Source organism: Triticum dicoccoides, chromosome 5A, assembly GCF_002162155.2.
Source record: "Triticum dicoccoides isolate Atlit2015 ecotype Zavitan chromosome 5A, WEW_v2.0, whole genome shotgun sequence".
Taxonomy (NCBI): domain Eukaryota; kingdom Viridiplantae; phylum Streptophyta; class Magnoliopsida; order Poales; family Poaceae; genus Triticum; species Triticum dicoccoides.
The window spans coordinates 70,717,524-70,737,178 of NC_041388.1; positions in this window are offsets into that span (position 1 = coordinate 70,717,524).

A 19,655-nucleotide genomic window follows, 5' to 3' on the forward strand; every position below is an offset into this window, starting at 1 on the left:
TCTCCCTCGGGGCTGAGGGTATGTACCAGTAGCTATGTGTTTGATCTCTCTCTCTCTCTCGTGTTCTTGATTTGGCACGATCTTGATGTATCGCGAGCTTTGCTATTATAGTTGGATCTTATGTTTCTCCTCCCCCTCTACTCTCTTGTAATGGATTGAGTTTTCCCTTTGAAGTTATCTTATCGGATTGAGTCTTTAAAGATTTGAGAACACTTGATGTATGTCTTGCCGTGCGTATCTGTGGTGACAATGGGATATCACGTGATTCACTTGATGTATGTTTTGGTGATCAACTTGCGGGTTCCGCCCATGAACCTATGCATAGGGGTTGGCACACGTTTTCGTCGTGATTCTCCGGTAGAAACTTTGGGGCACTCTTTGAGGTTCTATGTGTTGGTTGAATAGATGAATCTGAGATTGTGTGACGCATATCGTATAATCATACCCACGGATACTTGAGGTGACATTGGAGTATCTAGGTGACATTAGGGTTTTGGTTGATTTGTGTCTTAAGGTGTTATTCTAGTACGGACTCTAGGGCTGTTTGTGACACTTATAGGAATAGCCCAACGGATTGATTGAAAAGAATAACTTTGAGGTGGTTTCGTACCCTACCATAATCTCTTCGTTCGTTCTCCGCTATTAGTGACTTTGGAGTGACTCTTTGTTGCATGTTGAGGGATAGTTATATGATACAATTATGTTATTATTGTTGAGAGGACTTGCACTAGTGAAATTATGAGCCCTAGGCCTTGTTTCAACGCATTGCAATACCGTTTACGCTCACTTTTATCATTAGTTACCTTGCTGTTTTTATATTTTCAGATTACAAAAACCTTTATCTACCATCCATTTACCACTTGTATCACCATCTCTTCGCCTAACTAGTGCACCTATACAATTTACCATTGTATTGGGTGTGTTGGGGACACAAGAGACTCTTTGTTATTTGGTTGCAGGGTTGCTTGAGAGAGACCATCTTCATCCTACGCCTCCTACGGATTGATAAACCTTAGGTCATCCACTTGAGGGAAATTTGCTACTGTCCTACAAACCTCTGCACTTGGAGGCCCAACAATGTCTACAAGAAGAAGGTTGTGTAGTAGACATCAGAAGCATATCCCCAAACCTGCCCCAAATGGGACAAAAAATTTACCACGACATGTTGATGCCGCTCCATGATAGCATGCCAAGTTTCATGAATTTCAGACAAGCTTTGGGTTTACTAGAATTTAAAAACCAGGTATCTCAATGTTTGCAGCCGAGTGACCATGGCAGGGTGTTTTACATTCATTCCCATTTCTTGCATGGGACTGATACGTCTCCAATGTATCTATAATTTATGAAGTATTCATGCTATTATGTTATCATTCTTGGGTGTTTTACAATCATTTTATAGTAACTTTATATCATTTTTTGGGACTAACTGATACGTCTTCATCGTATCTATAATTTTTGTTTGTTCCATGCAAATATTCTACAACTTTTATATACTTTTGGAAAAAATTTATACTATTTTTGGGACTAACATATTGATCCAGTGCCCAGTGCCAGTTCCTGTTTGTTGCATGTTTTTTGTTCCACAGAATATCTATATCAAACAGAGTCCAAACGGGATAAAAACTGACAGAGATTTGTTGGAGTATATATGATTTTTTGGAAGAAAAATCCACGCGAGACGGTGCTCGAGGGAGGCACGAGGCAGGGGGGCGCGCCCCACCCCCCTGAGCACGCCCCTGACCCTCGTGGCCACCCCGTAAGGCGGTTGATGCCCTTCTTTCGCCGCAAGAAAGCTAATATCCGGATAGAGATCATGTTAAAATTTCAGCCCAATCGGAGTTACGGATCTCCAGGAATATAAGAAACGGTGAAAGGGTAGAATCTGAGAACGCAGAAATAGAGAGAGACAGAGAGACAGATCCAATCTCGGAGGGGCTCTCGCCCCTCCCATGCCATGGAAGCCAAGGACAAGAGGGGAAACCCTTCTCCCATCTAGGAAGAAGGTCAAGGAAGAAGAAGAAGGAGGGGGGCTCTCTCCCCCTCGCTTCTGGTGGCGCCGGAACGCCGCCGGGGCCATCATCATCACCGCAATCTTCAGCAATAACTTCACCGCCATCATCACCAACTCTTCCCCCCTCTATGCAGCGGTGTAACCTCTCTCTTACCCGCTATAATCTCTACTTAAACATGGTGCTCAACGCTATATATTATTTCCCAATGATGTATGGCTATCCTATGATGTTTGAGTAGATCCGTTTTGTCCTACGGGTTATTTGATGATCATGATTGGTTTGAGTTGCATGTTTTATTATTGGTGCTGTCCTATAGTGCTCTCCGTGTCGCACAAGCGTGAGGGATCCCCGCTGTAGGGTGTTGCAATACGTTCATGATTCGCTTATGGTTGGTGGCGTGAGTTACAGAAGCACAGACCCGAGTAAGTAGGTTGTTTGCGTATGGGATAAAGAGGACTTGATACTTTAATGCTATGGTTGGGTTTTACCTTAATGATCTTTAGTAGTTGCGGATGCTTGCTAGAGTTCCAATCATAAGTGCATATGACCCAGGTAGAGAAAGTATGTTGGCTTATGCCTCTCCCTCATATAAAATTGCAATAATGATTACCGGTCTAGTTATCGATTGCCTAGGGAAAAATAACTTTCTCGTGACAACAAGATCTCTACTAAAACTAATTTAGTTGTGTCTTTATCTAAACAGCCCCTAGATTTTATTTACGTGCTCTTTATATTCTTGCAAACCTATGCAAAAACACCTACAAAGTACTTCTAGTTTCATACTTGTTTCCGGTAAAGCGAACGTCAAGTGTGCGTAGAGTTGTTTCGGTGGTCGATAGAACTTGAGGGAATATTTGCTCTACCTTTAGCTCATCGTTGGGTTCGACACTCTTACTTATCGAAAGAGGCTACAATTGATCCCCTATACTTGTAGGTTATCAAGATCTTTTTCTGGCGCCGTTGCCGGGGAGCAATAGCGTGGGGTGAATATTCTCGTGTGTGCTTGTTTGCTTTATCACTAAGTAATTTTTATTTGCTGTTCTTAGTTGTTATTTATCTTTAGTTATGGATATGGAACATGAAATACCAAAAAAATTAGGTGTACTTGCTGCTCATGGAGACGAGGAACCTCCTAAAATGCTCGATGCTCGTTATGTGAAAGATATTATGTACTACTCCGATAATCCTGAGAAAACCCCATTCAATTATGTAATGGGAGACACATTGGATCAACGTGAATACTTTAGGGATTATCGCTTGACTCAAAAAGGGAAACTATTATGGGATCAAATTTATATGTTGAAGTGGTATGCTAGGCAACTATGCTTGAGATATGATTATACTTGTTGCTCTAGGATGAAGGCTCCACACCTTCCCTTTTCATGCAAAATTAATGATAATGAAACCTTGGCTTCTTATGCTAGAGGTATATATGATTACTATGATGTGGAACAAATAGAAGAATTTGTTGCTTTTAAGGGTGCTTATGAAATTGAATCTTTGTTTGAAAAGTATGAAGCTTTTGATGATGATGTTTATAGGCCTGAAAATTTTGCTGTATTGAAATATTGCTATGAGAATTATGAATACAATTCCTATATTGATGCACTTATTGAGAAAGTCTCCGTTGTCCAAGAAGAGACTAATATTTTGCAGGAGTCTATGGAAGAAGAAATTGATGAAACTATGAGCTCATTGGATGAAAAAGATGATGAGGAGAGCGAAGAACCAAAGGAGGAAGAGCGGATTAGCTACCCGTGCCCACCTTCTAATGAGAGTAACTCTTCAACTCATACATTGTTTAATTTCCCTTCGTGCTTACCGGAGGATGAATGCTATGATGATTGTTATGATCCCGTTGATTCTCTTGAAATATCCCTTTTTGATGATGCTTGCTATGCTTGTGGCCAAGATGCCAATGTGAATTATGCTTATGGAGATGAACTTGCTATAGTTTCTTATGTTAAACATGAAATTGTTGCTATTGCACCCACGCATGATAGTCCTATTATCTTTTTGAATTCTCCCGACTACACTATATCGGAGAAGTTTGCCCTTATTAAGGATTGTATTGATGGGTTGCGTTTTACTACTACACATGATGATTTTGATAGATATAATATGCATGTGCTTTCTTCTCCTACTTGCAATTATTATGAGAGAGGAATTATATCTCCACCTCTCTATGTTTCCAATATGATAAAATTGCAAGAAACTGTTTATACTATGCATTGGCCTTTACTATGTGTGCATGAATTGTTCTTTTATGACATGCCGATGCATAGAAAGAGAGTTAGACTTAGTTGTTGCGTGATATATGTTACTTTGTGCTCACTACTAAATTACAAATCATTGTTAATTAAAATTGGCTTTGATATACCTTGGGATCCGGGTGGATCCATCACTTGAGCACTATATGCCTAGCTTAATGGCTTTAAAGAAAGCGCTGCCAGGGAGACAACCCGGAAGTTTTAGAGATTCATTTATTTCTGTTGTGTGCTTTTATAAAGTTTAAAAAATAAAAATAATGTGCCAAGATTTGCCTTTAGGATGTTTACTTTGCTTGTTGGTTTGTACGGTGTAGGACAGAAACTTTGCTGTAGTGCGTGATTTTACATTTTTTTGCTGGAACGTCAAATGGTTCTGATTCTTTTTGCACTGTCTTTCTATACAAATTGTTTTTGTTCCTAATTTTGGCAGAATTTTTCAAGTACCAGAGATATGGTTAATGTTTAGATTATTATAGACTGTTCTGTTTTAGACAGATTCTGTTTTTGATGCATAGTTTGCTTGTTTTGATGAAACTATCGAATTATATCAGTGGATTAAGCCATGGAAACATTATACTACAGTAGCTATAATGCAAAAACAAAATATGAATTGGTTTGCAACAGTACTTAGAGTAGTGATTTGCTTTATTATACTAATGGATCTTACCGAGTTTTCTGTTGAAGTTTTGTGTGGATGAAGTGTTCGATGATCGAGAAGGTCTCGATGTGAGAAGAAGGAAGAGAGGCAAGAGCTCAAGCTTGGGGATGCCCGAGGCACCCCAAGTAAATATTCAAGGAGACTCAAGCGTCTAAGCTTGGGGATGCCCCGGAAGGCATCCCCTCTTTCTTCAACAAATATCGGTATGTTTTCGGATTCGTTTCGTTCATGTGATATGTGCAAATCTTGGAGCGTCTTTTTCTTTAGTTTTCATTTTTCTTTTATGCACCATGCTGGTATGAGATGGTCCTTGGTTGATTTATAGAATGCTCATTGCACTTCACTTATATATTTTGAGTATGGCTAAGGGAGTCCTGGATTAGGGGGTCTCCGGACAGCCGGACTATATCCTTTGGTTGGACTGTTGGACTATGAAGATACAAGATTGAAGACTTCGTCCCGTGTCCGGATGGGACTCTCCTTGGCGTGGAAGGCAAGCTTGGAAATACGGATATGTAGATCTTCTTCCTTGTAACCGACTCTGTGTACCCCTAGCCCCCTCCGGTGTCTATATAAACCAGAGGGTTTAGTCCGTAGGACGACAACAATCATACCATAGGCTAGCTTCTAGGGTTTAGCCTCTATGATCTCGTGGTAGATCAACTCTTGTAATACTCATATCATCAAGATCAATCAAGCAGGACGTAGGGTATTACCTCAATCAAGAGGGCCCGAACCTGGGTAAACATCGTGTCCCCCGCCTCCTGTTACCATCTGCCTTAGACGCACAGTTCGGGACCCCCTACCCGAGATCCGCCAGTTTTGACACCGACATTGGTGCTTTCATTGAGAGTTCCACTGTGTCGTCATCATAAGGAGGGATAGCTCGTCTCATTGTCGAGAACAACATCACCTCTGGGGAGCCCTGGCTGTAGGCCAAACTCTCTGACTAGGCAGCTTCGTCATGACCGCCCGCTCGGCCGCTGCGCCGACGATGACTTCTCGGGTCATCAAAAATAGCCTCCACATCGGCTCGAAATTCACCGAGCAGATGGATCCAATGGAGCTCTCCTCTTTGAACGAGCTCTTGGATCGCATCGCCGCTCTGGGGGTCGCCACGGACTACGATCGGATTGGTCTTAAACCCGACCAAAGGGAGATTAACTCTCCGCCGGTCACCCATTAGATAGTGGTGGTAGAGGAGCAATGCGGTGATTCTTCCTCTATCCTGAGGACGAACTATGTACGAATTCCCGAGCTCTCCGAGCCGGATACCCGTCCACGGGAGGACATCGCCCTAAACCTGAACCTAGAATCAAGCTGCATGCCGAACCTGCGGGGCAACATCCCGGAGCCCGAACTTCCAAGATTGGAAACTCCCCCGCCCCTGGGTCTCAGATTGGGTCAAGGTCTGGACTTAAATCCACCCACCCACCCAGATATAAACGATCTTTCCCACATTAGGCAAGAGCCCCAAGAGACAGTACATCACTATTGGGCCAGATTCCTCCTTGTAATGAACAAGGTCAAGGACTGTCGCGAGCAAGACGCAATTTTCGTTCTTTTGCAACAATTGCACAGACAAGGGAATCCTCCACGCCATAAGTCGCCGTGACATAGCACACTTCGCTGACTTGGCGGCCATAGTACGGAAGTACTGCGCGATGAAAAGCGCCTGGAAAACCCAAACAAAATTTTGGGATAATCCGGCTCTGACAAAACCCCCAGTCCGAACTAAAAGGATGCACTCTCATAAGTCGCCCGACTCAATTACAAAGAAGCAAAAGCCCACTACAGGGCGTGGAACCGTATTGGAGGGATGGCTTAACGGGCCCTGCAAAATTCATAGACTCATAGTACAACGGATACCATACCAACACACAACCTTAGAGCATGTTGGGTACTCCGCAGGTGGCCAAGAGCGGTGAGGATCTCCTCACTCAAAACATCGCAGAGCACCATCCCATGGATAACAATATAGTATTGATAGTCTTCGAGACCTTCGCCTCAAATAATAGGCGTAAGCAAGCACTCTGCAGCCTTGTCGAAGTCTGCCACGTGGCAGCAATAAATCCGTGGAGCGACACGGCTATCACCTTCAATGCCAGTGACGAACCTAAATTCCGAACAGCCCGAGCACCAGCCGCCTTGGTCCTCAGTCCAATTGTGGACGGCTTTAGGCTTACAAAAGTGCTCATGGATGGCGGCATCGGATTAAACCTCATTTATGAGGAGACTCTTCAAAAAATGGAAATAGACAGAAACCTTATTGAGCAAAGCAGCACGACCTTCCGAGGAATCATCCCTAGTCGGGAGGCACGTTGCGCTGGGAAAATCACACCAGATGTGGTATTCGGCACTCCGGAGAATTACAGGTCCGAAGAAATTACATTCCAAGTGGCCCCGTTCAGTAGCGGATACCATGCCCTTCTAGGGCGGGAGGCATTCACGATCTTCCAAGCCATACCCCATTACAGGTACATGAAGCTCAAAATGCCCGGGCCCAATGGAATCATCACTCTAGCTAGTGATTCGGACATAGCACTCCGTGCCGAGAACAAAACAGCCGCATTGGCCCTCGAGGCATTATCCGAAGCCCTTGTGGCGGAGGAATTAACCACGCTGCGCTCCACAGTGGACAGGGATGACGTGATACTCGACAAAAGATCCAAGTCCACCTCTTTTAAACTAGCGGATGAAATAGTCAAATTCCAAGTCCATCCAACGAACCCCACAAAAACAACATCCATCGGGGCACAGTTAAACCCCGCTGTAGACGCCGCACTACGGGAGTTCCTGCGCGAGAATTGGGACATATTCGCCTGGCATCCTTCAGACATGCCAGGAATCCCACGCAGGCTGGCCGAGCATAGCCTTAACATTCTAAAGGGATTCAAGCCGGTCAAGCAGACTCTTCGGTGTTTCTCTGAACCTAAGCGACAAGCCATGGGAGAGGAGCTAGCCAAGTTACTGGAGGCCATATTCATTAGAGAAATAAAGCATCCGGACTGGCTAGCAAACCTGGTGATGGTACCAAAGAAGGACAAATCCTCGCACCTATGTGTCGACTTCAAGGACCTTAATAAGGCTTTCCCAAAGGATCCCTTCCCCCTCCCTCGCATCGATCAAATTATCGATGCTACCGCAGGACACGACTCATTGTGCTTCCTCGATGCATACTTCGGTTACCACCACATTAAGATGGAGGATTCCGATCAAGCCGCAACGGCATTTATCACTCCATATGGCCCCTTCTGTTTTAACACAATGCCCTTTGGGCTCAAAAACGCCGGCGCAACGTATCAGCGCATGATTCAGACATGTCTGGAAAAGCAGATCCGCAAAACAGTGGAGGCATACGTCGATGATGTGGTCGTTAAAACCAGACACATCGACTACTTAATAGACGACTTGAGGCTCACGTTCAATAATCTCCGAACATACGACATTAAGCTCAATCCGGAAAAATGCGTTTTCGGTGTACCCGCCAGAAAGCTCCTGGGCTTCATCATCTCCAGTAGAGGAATTGAAGAAAATCCGGCTAAAATCCAAGCTCTATCGTAGTTGGCTATCCCAACTGACCTCAAGCAAATCCAGAAGTTAACTGGATGTTGCTACCTCTTGAGCACTGCGTTGGTTTTCCCCGAAGAGGAAGGGATGATGTAGCAAAGTAGCGTAAGTATTTCCCTCAGTTTTTGAGAACCAAGGTATCAATCCAGCAGGAGGCTACGTGCGAGTCCCTTGTACCTGCACAAAACAAATAAATCCTCATAACCAACGCAAATAGGGGTTGTCAATCCCTATAAGGCCACTTACGAGAGTGAGATCTGATAGATATGATAAGATAATATTTTTGGTATTTTTATGGTAAAAGATGCAAAGTAAAATAAAGGCAAAGTAAATAGCAAAGGAAATAACTAAGTAGTAGGAGATCAATATGATAAAGATAGACCCGGGGGCCATAGGTTTCACTAGTGGCTTCTCTCGAGAGCATAAGTATTCTACGGTGGGTGAATAAATTACTGTTGAGCAATTGACAAAATTGAGCATAGTTATGAGAATATCTAGGCATGATCATGTATATAGGCATCACGTCCGAGACAAGTAGACCGACTCCTGCCTGCATCTACTACTATTACTCCACTCATCGACCGCTATCCAGCATGCATCTAGAGTATTAAGTTAAAAACAGAGTAACGCCTTAAGCAAGATGACATGATGTAGAGGGATAAACTCATGCAATATGATGAAAACCCCATCTTGTTATCCTCGATGGAAACAATACAATACGTGCCTTGCTGCCCCTACTGTCACTGGGAAAGGACACCGCAAGATTGAACCCAAAGCTAAGCACTTCTCCCATTGCAAGAAAGATCAATCTAGTAGGCCAAACCAAATTGATAATTCGAAGAGACTTGCAAAGATAACCAATCATACATAAAAGAATTCAGAGAAGATTCAAATATTATTCATAGATAGACTTGATCATAAACCCACAATTCATCGGTCTCAACAAACACACCGCAAAAAGAAGATTACATCGAATAGTTCTCCACAAGAGAGGGGGAGAACGTTGTATTGAGATCCAAAAAGAGAGAAGAAGCCATCTAGCTACTAACTATGGACCCGTAGGTCTGAGGTAAAGTACTCACACTTCATCAGAGCGGCTATGGTGTTGATGTAGAAGCCCTCCGTGATCGATGCCCCCTCCGGCGGAACTCCGGAACAGGCCCCAAGATGGGATCACGTGGATACATAAAGTTACGGCGGTGGAATTAGGGTTTTGGATCCGTATCTGATCGTTTGGGGGTACGTGGATATATATAGGAGGAAGGAGTACGTCGGTGGAGCAACCGGGGGCCCACGAGGGTGGAGGGCGCGCCTAGGGTAGGCAGGCGCGCCCCCTATCTCGTGGCCTCCAGTTTTATTTCTTGACGTAGGGTCCAAGTCTCCCTGGTCTTATTCGTTGAGAAAATCACGTTCCGAAGGTTTCATTCCGTTTGGACTCCGTTTGATATTCCTTTTCTTCGAAACCCTAAAACAGGCAAAAAACAACAATTTTGGGCTGGGCCTCCGGTTAATAGGTTAGTCCCAAAAATAATATAAAAGTGGATAATAAAGCCCAATAATGTACAAAATAGTAGATAATATAGCATGGAGCAATCAAAAATTATAGATACGTTGGAGACGTATCAAGCATCCCCAAGCTTAATTCCTACTCGTCCTCGAGTAGGTAAATGATAAAAACAGATTTTTGATGCGGAGTGCTACTTGGCATACTTTTAATGTAATTCTTCTTAATTGTGGTATGAATATTCAGATTTGAAATATTCAAGACAAAAGTTCATATTGACATACAAATAATAATACTTCAAGCATACTAACAAAGCAATTATGTCTTCTCAAAATAACCTGGCTAAAGAAAGTTATCCCTACAAAATCATATAGTCTGGCTATGCTCTATCTTCACCACACAAAATATTTAAATCATGCACAACCCCAATGACAAGCCAAGCAATTGTTTCATACTTTTGACATTCTCAAAACTTTTTCAATCTTCACGCAATACATGAGCGTGAGCCATGGATATAGCACTATAGGTGGAATAGAGTGGTGGTTGTGGAGAAGACAAAAAGGGAGAATATAGTCTCACATCAACTAGGCGTATCAACGGGCTATGGAGATGCCCATCAATAGATATCAATGTGAGTGAGTAGGGATTGTCATGCAACGGATGCACTAGAGCTATAAGTATATGAAAGCTCAAAAAGAAACTAAGTGGGTGTGCATCCAAGTTGCTTTCTCATGAAGTCCTAGGGCATTTTGAGGAAGCCCATCATTGGAATATACAATCCAAGTTCTATAATGCAAGATTTCCACTAGTATATGAAAGTGATAACATGAGAGACTCTCTACTATGAAGATCATGGTGCTACTTTGAAGCAAAAGTGTGGTAAAAGGATAGTAACATTGTCCCTTCTCTCTTTTTCTCTCTTTTTTATTTGGGCCTTTTCTCTTTTTTTATGGCCTCTTTTTTTTCGTCCGGAGTCTCATCCCGACTTGTGGGGGAATCATAGTCTCCATCACCCTTTCCTCACTAGGACAATGCTCTAGTAATGATGATCATCACACTTTTATTTTTCTTACAACTCAACAATTACAACTCGATACTTAGAACAAAATATGACTCTATATGAATGCCTCCGGCGGTGTACCGGGATATGCAATGATTCATGAGTGACATGTATGAAAGAATTATGAATGGTGGCTTTGCCACAAATATGATGTCAACTACATGATCATGCTAAGCAATATGACAATGATGGAGTGTGTCATAATAAAAGGAACGGTGGAAAGTTGCATGGCAATATATCTCGGAATGGCTATGGAAATGCCATAATAGGTAGGTATGGTGGCTGTTTTGAGGAAGGTATATGGTGGGTGTATGATACGGGCGAAAGGTGCGGGGTATTAGAGAGGCTAGCAAAGGTGGAAGGGTGAGAAAAGTGCGTATAATCCATGGACTCAACATTAGTCATAAAGGACTCATATACTTATTGCAAAAATCTACAAGTTATCAAAGCAAAGTATTATGTTCATGCTCCTAGGGGGATAGATTGGTAGGAAAAGACCATCACTCGTCCCCGACCGCCACTCATAAGGAAGGCAATCAAAAAATAAATCATGCTCTGACTTCATCACATAACGGTTCACCATACGTGCATGCTATGGGAATCACAAGCTTCAACACAAGTATTTCTCAAATTCACAACTACTCAATTAGCATGACTTTAATATCACCATCTTCATATCTCAAAATAATTATCAAGTATGAAACTTATCATAATATTCAACTCATAAGAGAATTTTATTCTTCTTGAATACCTAGCATATTAGGATTTAAAGCAAATTACCATGACATTAAGACTCTCGAAATAATCTAAGTGAAGCATGAGAGGTCAATAGTTTCTATAAAACAAATCCACCACCGTGCTCTAAAAGTTATAAGTGAAGTACTAGAGCAAAATTATATAACTCAAAATATATAAGCGAAGCACATAGAGTATTCTAAATAATTCTAAATCATGTATGGCTCTCTCAAAAGGTGTGTACAGCAAGGATGATTGTGGTAAACTAAAAAGCAAAGACTCAAATAATACAATACGCTCCAAGCAAAACACATATCATGTGGCGAATAAAAATATAGCTCCAAGTAAAGTTACCGATAGAAGTAGACGAAAGAGGGGATGCCTTCCGGGGCATCCCCAAGATTTGGCTTTTAGGTGTCCTTAGATTATCTTGGGGGTGCCATGGGCATCCCCAAGCTTAGGCTCTTGCCACTCCTTTTTCCATAATCCATCAAATCTTTACCCAAAACTTGAAAACTTCACAACACAAAACTTAAAGTTGAAAATCTCGTGAGCTCCGTTAGCGAAAGAAAAATAAAAGACAACTTCAAGGTACTGTAATGAACTCATTATTTATTTATATTGGTGTTATACATACTGTATTCCAACTTCTCTATGGTTTATAAACTATTTTACTAGCCATAGATTCATCAAAATAAGCAAACAACACACGAAAAACAAAATCTGTCAAAAACAGAACAGTCTGTAGTAATCTGTAGCTAGCGCAGGATCTGGAACCCCACAAATTCTAAAACGTGAGGAATTTATCTATTAATCATCTGCAAAAATAATTAACTAAATATCACTTTGCAAATAAAAATGCCAGTAGTTCTCGTGAGAGCTAAAGTTTCTATTTTTTACAGCAAGTTTAACAAGACTTTCCCCAAGTCTTCCCAACGGTTCTACTTGGCACAAACACTAATTAAACACAAAAAACACAACCAAAACAGAGGCTAGATAAATTATTTTTTACTAAACAGGAGCAAAAAGCAAGGACTAAAAATAAAATTGGGTTGCCTCCCAACAAGCGCTATCATTTAACGCCCCTAGCTAGGCATAACAAGCAAGAATAGATCTAGGTATTGCCATCTTTGCTAGGCAATCCATAAATGGCTCTCATAATAGATTCATAAGGTAATTTAATTTTATTTCTAGAAAAGTGTTCCATGCCTTTCCTTAATGGAAATTGGAATCTAATATTTCCTTCCTTCATATCAATAGTTGCACCAATCGTTCTAAGGAAAGGTCTACCAAGAATAATAGGACATGAAGGATTGCAATCTATGTCAAGAACAATAAAATCTACGGGCACATAATTCCTATTTGCAACAATAAGAACATCATTAATTCTTCCCATAGGTTTCTTAATAGTGGAATCCGCATGGTGCAAGTTTAGAGAGCAATCATCAAAATCACGGAAACCTAACAAATCACACAAAGTCTTTGGAATCGTGGAAACACTAGCACCCAAATCACATAAATCATAGCATTCATGATATTTAATTTTAATTTTAATAGTTGGTTCCCACTCATCATAAAGTTTTCTAGGGATAGAAACTTCCAATTCAAGTTTTTCTTCATAAGATTGCATCAAGGCATCAACGATATGTTTAGTAAACTCTTTATTTTAACTATAAGCGTGAGGAGAATTTAGCACGAATTGCAACAAGGAAATACAATCAATCAAAGAGAAATTTTCATAGTTAAATTCCTTGAAATTCATAATAGTGGGTTTAGCAACATCTAGGGTTTTAATTTCTTCAATCCCACTTTTATCAAATTTAGCATCAAGATCAACAAATTCCGAATTCTTGGAACGCCTTCTAGGTAAAGGTGGATCATATTCAGTCCCATCATTATCAGGATTCATATTTCAAAACAAAGATTTAATAGGGGACACATCAATAACTTTTAGATCTTCATCTTTATTTTCATAGGAACTAGAAGAACACGCTCTTATAAAGGCATCTTTCTTAGCACACATCCTAGAGGTTCTTTCTTTGCACTCATCAATGGAAATTCTCATGGCTTTGAGAGACTCATTGATATCATGCTTAGGTGGAATAGATCTAAGTTTCAAAGAATCAACATCAAGAGAAATTCTATCAACGTTCCTAGCCAAATCATCAATCTTAAGCAATTTTTCTTCAATCATAGCATTAAAATTCTTTTGCGAAGTAATAAATTCTTTAATATTAGATTCAAAATCAGAGGGCATCTTATTATAATTTCCATAAGAATTGTTGTAGGAATTACCATAATTGTTAGAGGGATTACTAGGATAAGGCCTAGGATTCAAATTTCCTCTATACGCGTTGTTACCAAAATTGTTCCTACCAAAAAAATTCACATCCATAGATTCATTATTATTCTCAATCAAAGTAGACAAGGGCATATCATTAGGATCAGAAGAAACACTCTTATTAGCAAATAATTTCATAAGTTCATCCATCTTTACACTCAAAACATTAATTTCTTCTATCGCATGCACCTTTTTATTAGTAGATCTTTCAGTATGCCATTGAGAATAATTAACCATAATATTATCTAGGAGTTTAGTAGATTCTCCTAAAGTGATTTCCATAAAAGTGCCTCCCGTGGCCGAATCTAAAAGATTTCTAGAAGCAAAATTCAATCCGGCATAATTTTTTTTGTATAATCATCCACAAATTTAAACCATGAGTAGGGCAATTACGTATCATTAATTTCATTCTCTCCCAAGCTTGTGCAACATGTTCATGATCAAGTTTCTTAAAATTCATAATATCGTTTCTAAGAGAGATGATCTTAGCGGGAGGAAAATACTTCGAGATAAAAGCATCTTTGCACTTGTTCCATGAATCAATACTATTTTTAGGCAAAGACGAAAACCAAGCTTTAGCATGATCTCTAAGCGAAAAAGGAAATAGCTTCAATTTAACAATATCATTATCCACATCTTTCTTCTTTTGCATATCACACAAATCAACAAAGCTATTTATATGGGTAGCGACATCTTCACTAGGAAGGCCGGAAAACGGATCTTTCATGACAAGATTCAGCAAAGCAGTATTAATTTCACAAGATTCAGCATCGGTAAGAGGAGCAATCGGAGTGCTAATAAAATCATTATTGTTGGTATTGGTGAAGTCACACAATTTAGTATTTTCTTGAGCCATCGTGACAAGCAAGCAAACTAACACACAAGCAAATAGAAAGCAAGCGGGCAAAAAGAGGCAAATAGAGAAAGAGAGGGAGGATAGAGAGAGATAGAGGGCGAATAAAACGACAAGGGTGAAGTGGGGGAGAGGAAAATGAGAGGCAAATGGCAAATAATGTAATGTGGGAGATAAGGGTATGTGATGGGTACTTGGTATGTTGACTTTTGCGTAGACCTCCCCGGCAACGGCGCCAGAAATCCTTCTTGCTACCTCTTGAGCACTGCGTTGGTTTTCCCTGAAGAGGAAGGGATGATGCAGCAAAGTAGCGTAAGTATTTCCCTCAATTTTTGAGAACCAAGGTATCAATCCAGTAGGAGGCTACGCGCGAGTCCCTCGTACCTGCACAAAACAAATAAATCCTCGCAACCAACGCAAATAGGGGTTGTCAATCCCTATAAGGCCACTTACGAGAGTGAGATCTGATAGATATGATAAGATAATATTTTTGGTATTTTTATGATAAAAGATGCAAAGTAAAGTAAAGGCAAAGTAAATAGCAAAGGAAATAACTAAGTAGTAGGAGATCAATATGATAAAGATAGACCCGGGGGCCATAGGTTTCACTAGTGGCTTCTCTCGAGAGCATAAGTATTCTATGGTGGGTGAACAAATTACTGTTGAGCAATTGACAGAATTGAGCATAGTTATGAGAATATCTAGGTATGATCATGTATATAGGCATCACATCCGAGACAACACTACAAAAAAATACACTTCCATGATGATACGTGTTTGTCACAGTAGGTCGCTTTTTTTGTCATGCATGTACATCCATGACAAATTTATGACAGAATCAAGATAGTCATACCTGTGCTGTCGTAGAAGTGTTCCATGACATTACCAAAATTATCATCATGGAAGTGTCCACTTCCATGATGATAAATCTCGCATCACAGAAGTGCTTTCATCAAGGGTGACCGACACGTGGCATCCACCATAACGGAACGCCGTTAAGCTATCGGGTCGGGTTTTGGATACGATAACCCGTTAACAGCCCTGACCAATGGGGATTTTCCACGTGTAAAATCATCATTGGCTGGAGGAAACACGTGTCGGCTCATCGTTGGGACATATGTCAACCACTCATTGGATGGAAGGCGCCTATGATACGTCGACACGTGGCACGGCCCAATAGAGGCCCATTCCTGCGAAAAGGCCGGCCCGTTTGACTTGGTCAAAAGCTGGCGGGCTAGCCCATGGAAAGCCTGTTAACGTCCTGTTCGAATATAGCCCATTTACAGCCTGCTAACCCAAGGCCCGTTACACCCTATCCGAATTAGGCCCAGTAGCGTCATCTGGGCCATCCAATATGATTCTAGCCTGTTTTCACTTCTGGCCCATGTATGGCCCATGACGTCTTTCGGCCCATATGAGGCCCTATGTAACTCTTGGCCTACTAACGGACCATGGAGAAACTGGGCCGTAATGAATAGTGTATCACTTTACACCCATTAACGGCCTGTGGTGAAACTGGCCCGTAATGAACAGTGTATCACTTTATACCCATTAACGGCCCGTTATTCTGTTGGGCCATTTCCAGCCCATGTTATCTTTCGGCATTCTCAGAGCCCATTTATTCTTGGGCTCATTTCCAGCATTCGTTTACTTACGGCCCATTATTGTCATTTTCTGCTTGTGGGCCAAATTCAGCCCGTGGTTACAGTCGGCCCGTTTATGGTTCGTTAATACGTTGGGCCGATTTCATAGCATCATCAAATACGGCCTATTAACGATGGCCCGTTATGGTCGGCCCATGAACGGACGATTCCAACTCTAGCCCGTTTACGACCATAATGCGGTCTGTTTGGCCCATGTTTGGCCAATCGATTATACGGCCCGTATAAGGCCCATTGATAATACGGCCCGCAGAAGGCCCATTGTTTCTACGGCCCGTAGAAGGCCCATTGTTTCTATGGCCGGTAGAAGGCCCACTATTTCTACGGCCAGTAGGAGGCCCAGTGTCACTACAGTAAATATTAGGCCATGGTTATTGTGGCCTAGTTTTAAAAAATAGGTTATTGCAGCCACTAGCTAACCGCGGAAAAAGAACTGCAATGACTACAAGCAAACAAATAAACAAGACAACAAGGAAATAAATAAGCAAGCAACTAACGCTAGGCTATCACGGTTATTACACATATTACATCCACTGGGCATCAAAGTTCGCCACCAGTGCAAATATAGGGAACAAAGCAGCATATCACATACACTAGTTGTCAAAGTTGGCGACCAGCGCAAATAAACGCCGCAGCAAAACAAATCCAGAACTGAAACCACTTCAGAAGATCTCAAGAAACAATATCCTGGGTACCCATAATGCTGACAAGATGCTTAGCAAGCTTATTAACTTTCTCTTGTTTGGCGCTTAAATCCTCCAGCGCTTGCTGTTGCACCAGAAAATATGCATCTAAATTCTGCAAGGATTTCCTTAGTCCTTCAGCTTCCTGTCGCAGCACATCTGATCGATGTATTTCAACTTGAAGTTGAGACTCAAGAAGACAAACTGATTCAGGCAGCAAGTTCGAAGAGCTTGTGCCAGCAGTAGTGGCCAGTAACTCAAACACTACATCAAGACAAGACTTTTGGGTTCCCTCACTGTCGTCAAGATAGTTTTTATCAGCTTTCTTGGAGACCAACAGGGATGTCTCACTATCTTGAACCTTATCTGCATTACTTCCTTTACCATTGGATAACGTGGTACTGTTCTCCAATATTTTGTCCGCATTCTAAAAAGAAACAAGCAGACACATCACATGTTTACCATGTTGTATATGAAACTCATTTTGGTAAATGAGTTCAGTAGTAAAGTGGACAGGATAACAGCATGAAACAAACATGTCTATGTACCATGGTCACTTTATGGTCTATACCATTCTAGTTTTTGTTGCCAAATCAAGATAGAGACACAGTTCAAATAATATTTGTTCAATACAAAGCAGAATAGACAGAATATAAGTGTGGGTAAATATAGAGCAATACCAACACTTGTAATGTGCATGACATGAGAACATAACTGTTTATTCAATTGAAACTGAAATCAACATAGAGCAGGTTACAACAGCAAACCAGTTAAAGAAACAGGTTTAAAACATACCTGTTGCGGCATTGGAGTTTCAATTCCATCCTTCAAATTTGAAAATAGTTGGTATGAGCAAATACAGTCATGCAAGAGCAAAGGCGTATGAACCATAGCTACAGAACCTGACCTGAGAACAAATCTTCTTCTCCTTTAAGCGCTGAGTTGGGATTCGGAGTGGTCGTCCTCGTGCTTTGGGCACTGCAGTTCCCTTACTAACTGCTCGTGTTTGGGTGCTCTATGGTGGAGACGGTCCTGTGTCAAATGGAACTGGGTTACTATCTGCCGGGGTTGGGGTTAGAAGGGGTGTAGCTGGTTCTGTGTCCAACTAGGTAGGGGTACAATCTGCGGGAGTCTGGGTTATGTGTGGTGGATCTGGTCCTTGGGAAAGTACAACCGCGGTTCTATCTGCATCAACTGGTAGCACTATCTTTTCTGAAGACCGTGTTGTTACTCCCTTAGATACTGCCATCACGCTCTCCAATTCAAATGGCTGAGAAACAAGAAAAGTAATTGAAAGTATAGACATTGTATGATAGACAGGTGCAATGGATAGTGGGGAATAAAAGAGGGCATGAAATAATTCATATTTATGTTGTCTAACCAAACAGGATAGCATGACACAATTTCACATATATGATGGCTAACTAAACATGATAGCATGACACAATTTCACATTATGATGGCTAACTAAAAAAGATGGAAAGACATAGTTCAAAATATGAGACTATGTAAATAGGATGACATGACATAACTATATAATGTGTTTATTAAATAGGTTGGCATGCCATAATTCACATACATTCACGGATAGAATGCCATAATTCAAAATATGATGACTGTAAACACTAAACAAGATGAGATGATATAACTATATGATGTCTTTATTAAATGGGTTGCCATGCCATAATTTAGATAGATGATGTGTATGTACTATGTAAACATGATGGCATGATATAATTCAAATATATGATTTATATAGTAAGCAAGTAAGCAGATGGCAATCCATATATGATGTAAAAACTAAGCAATGCAAGACAACATGCATGACATGGGTAATATAACCCTGCCAAGTTTGAGCATAGACCTCAGGGGGAAAATAGGACTGGTCATCAGTCTCTGAATCCTCCTCTGAGGAGCTCTCTGTAACCAGCAAGATGTCTGCTTCAGCAGGTAGCATTGTCTGCTCTGAATACCTTGTTTTCACTCCAGATACTTCCATCACCGCTTCAAATGGCTGATGCACAAGAAGAGTAGTTGAATATACAAACGTTGTCGCCAAATGGAACACGTAATACAAAAAAATGATAGCATGATATAATTCACATACATGATGATTGGCTAAACAGCATGGCATTGCATAATTCACATATATAATGCCTTTGCAACAAGATAGCATTGTATAATTCACATATATAATGTCTTGCAACAAGATGGCAATGCATAATTCACATATATGGTAATTAGACACTGAACAGGTGGCATTCACACAAAGCATGTCTAAACTAATCAAATGACATAGCAATGCGAG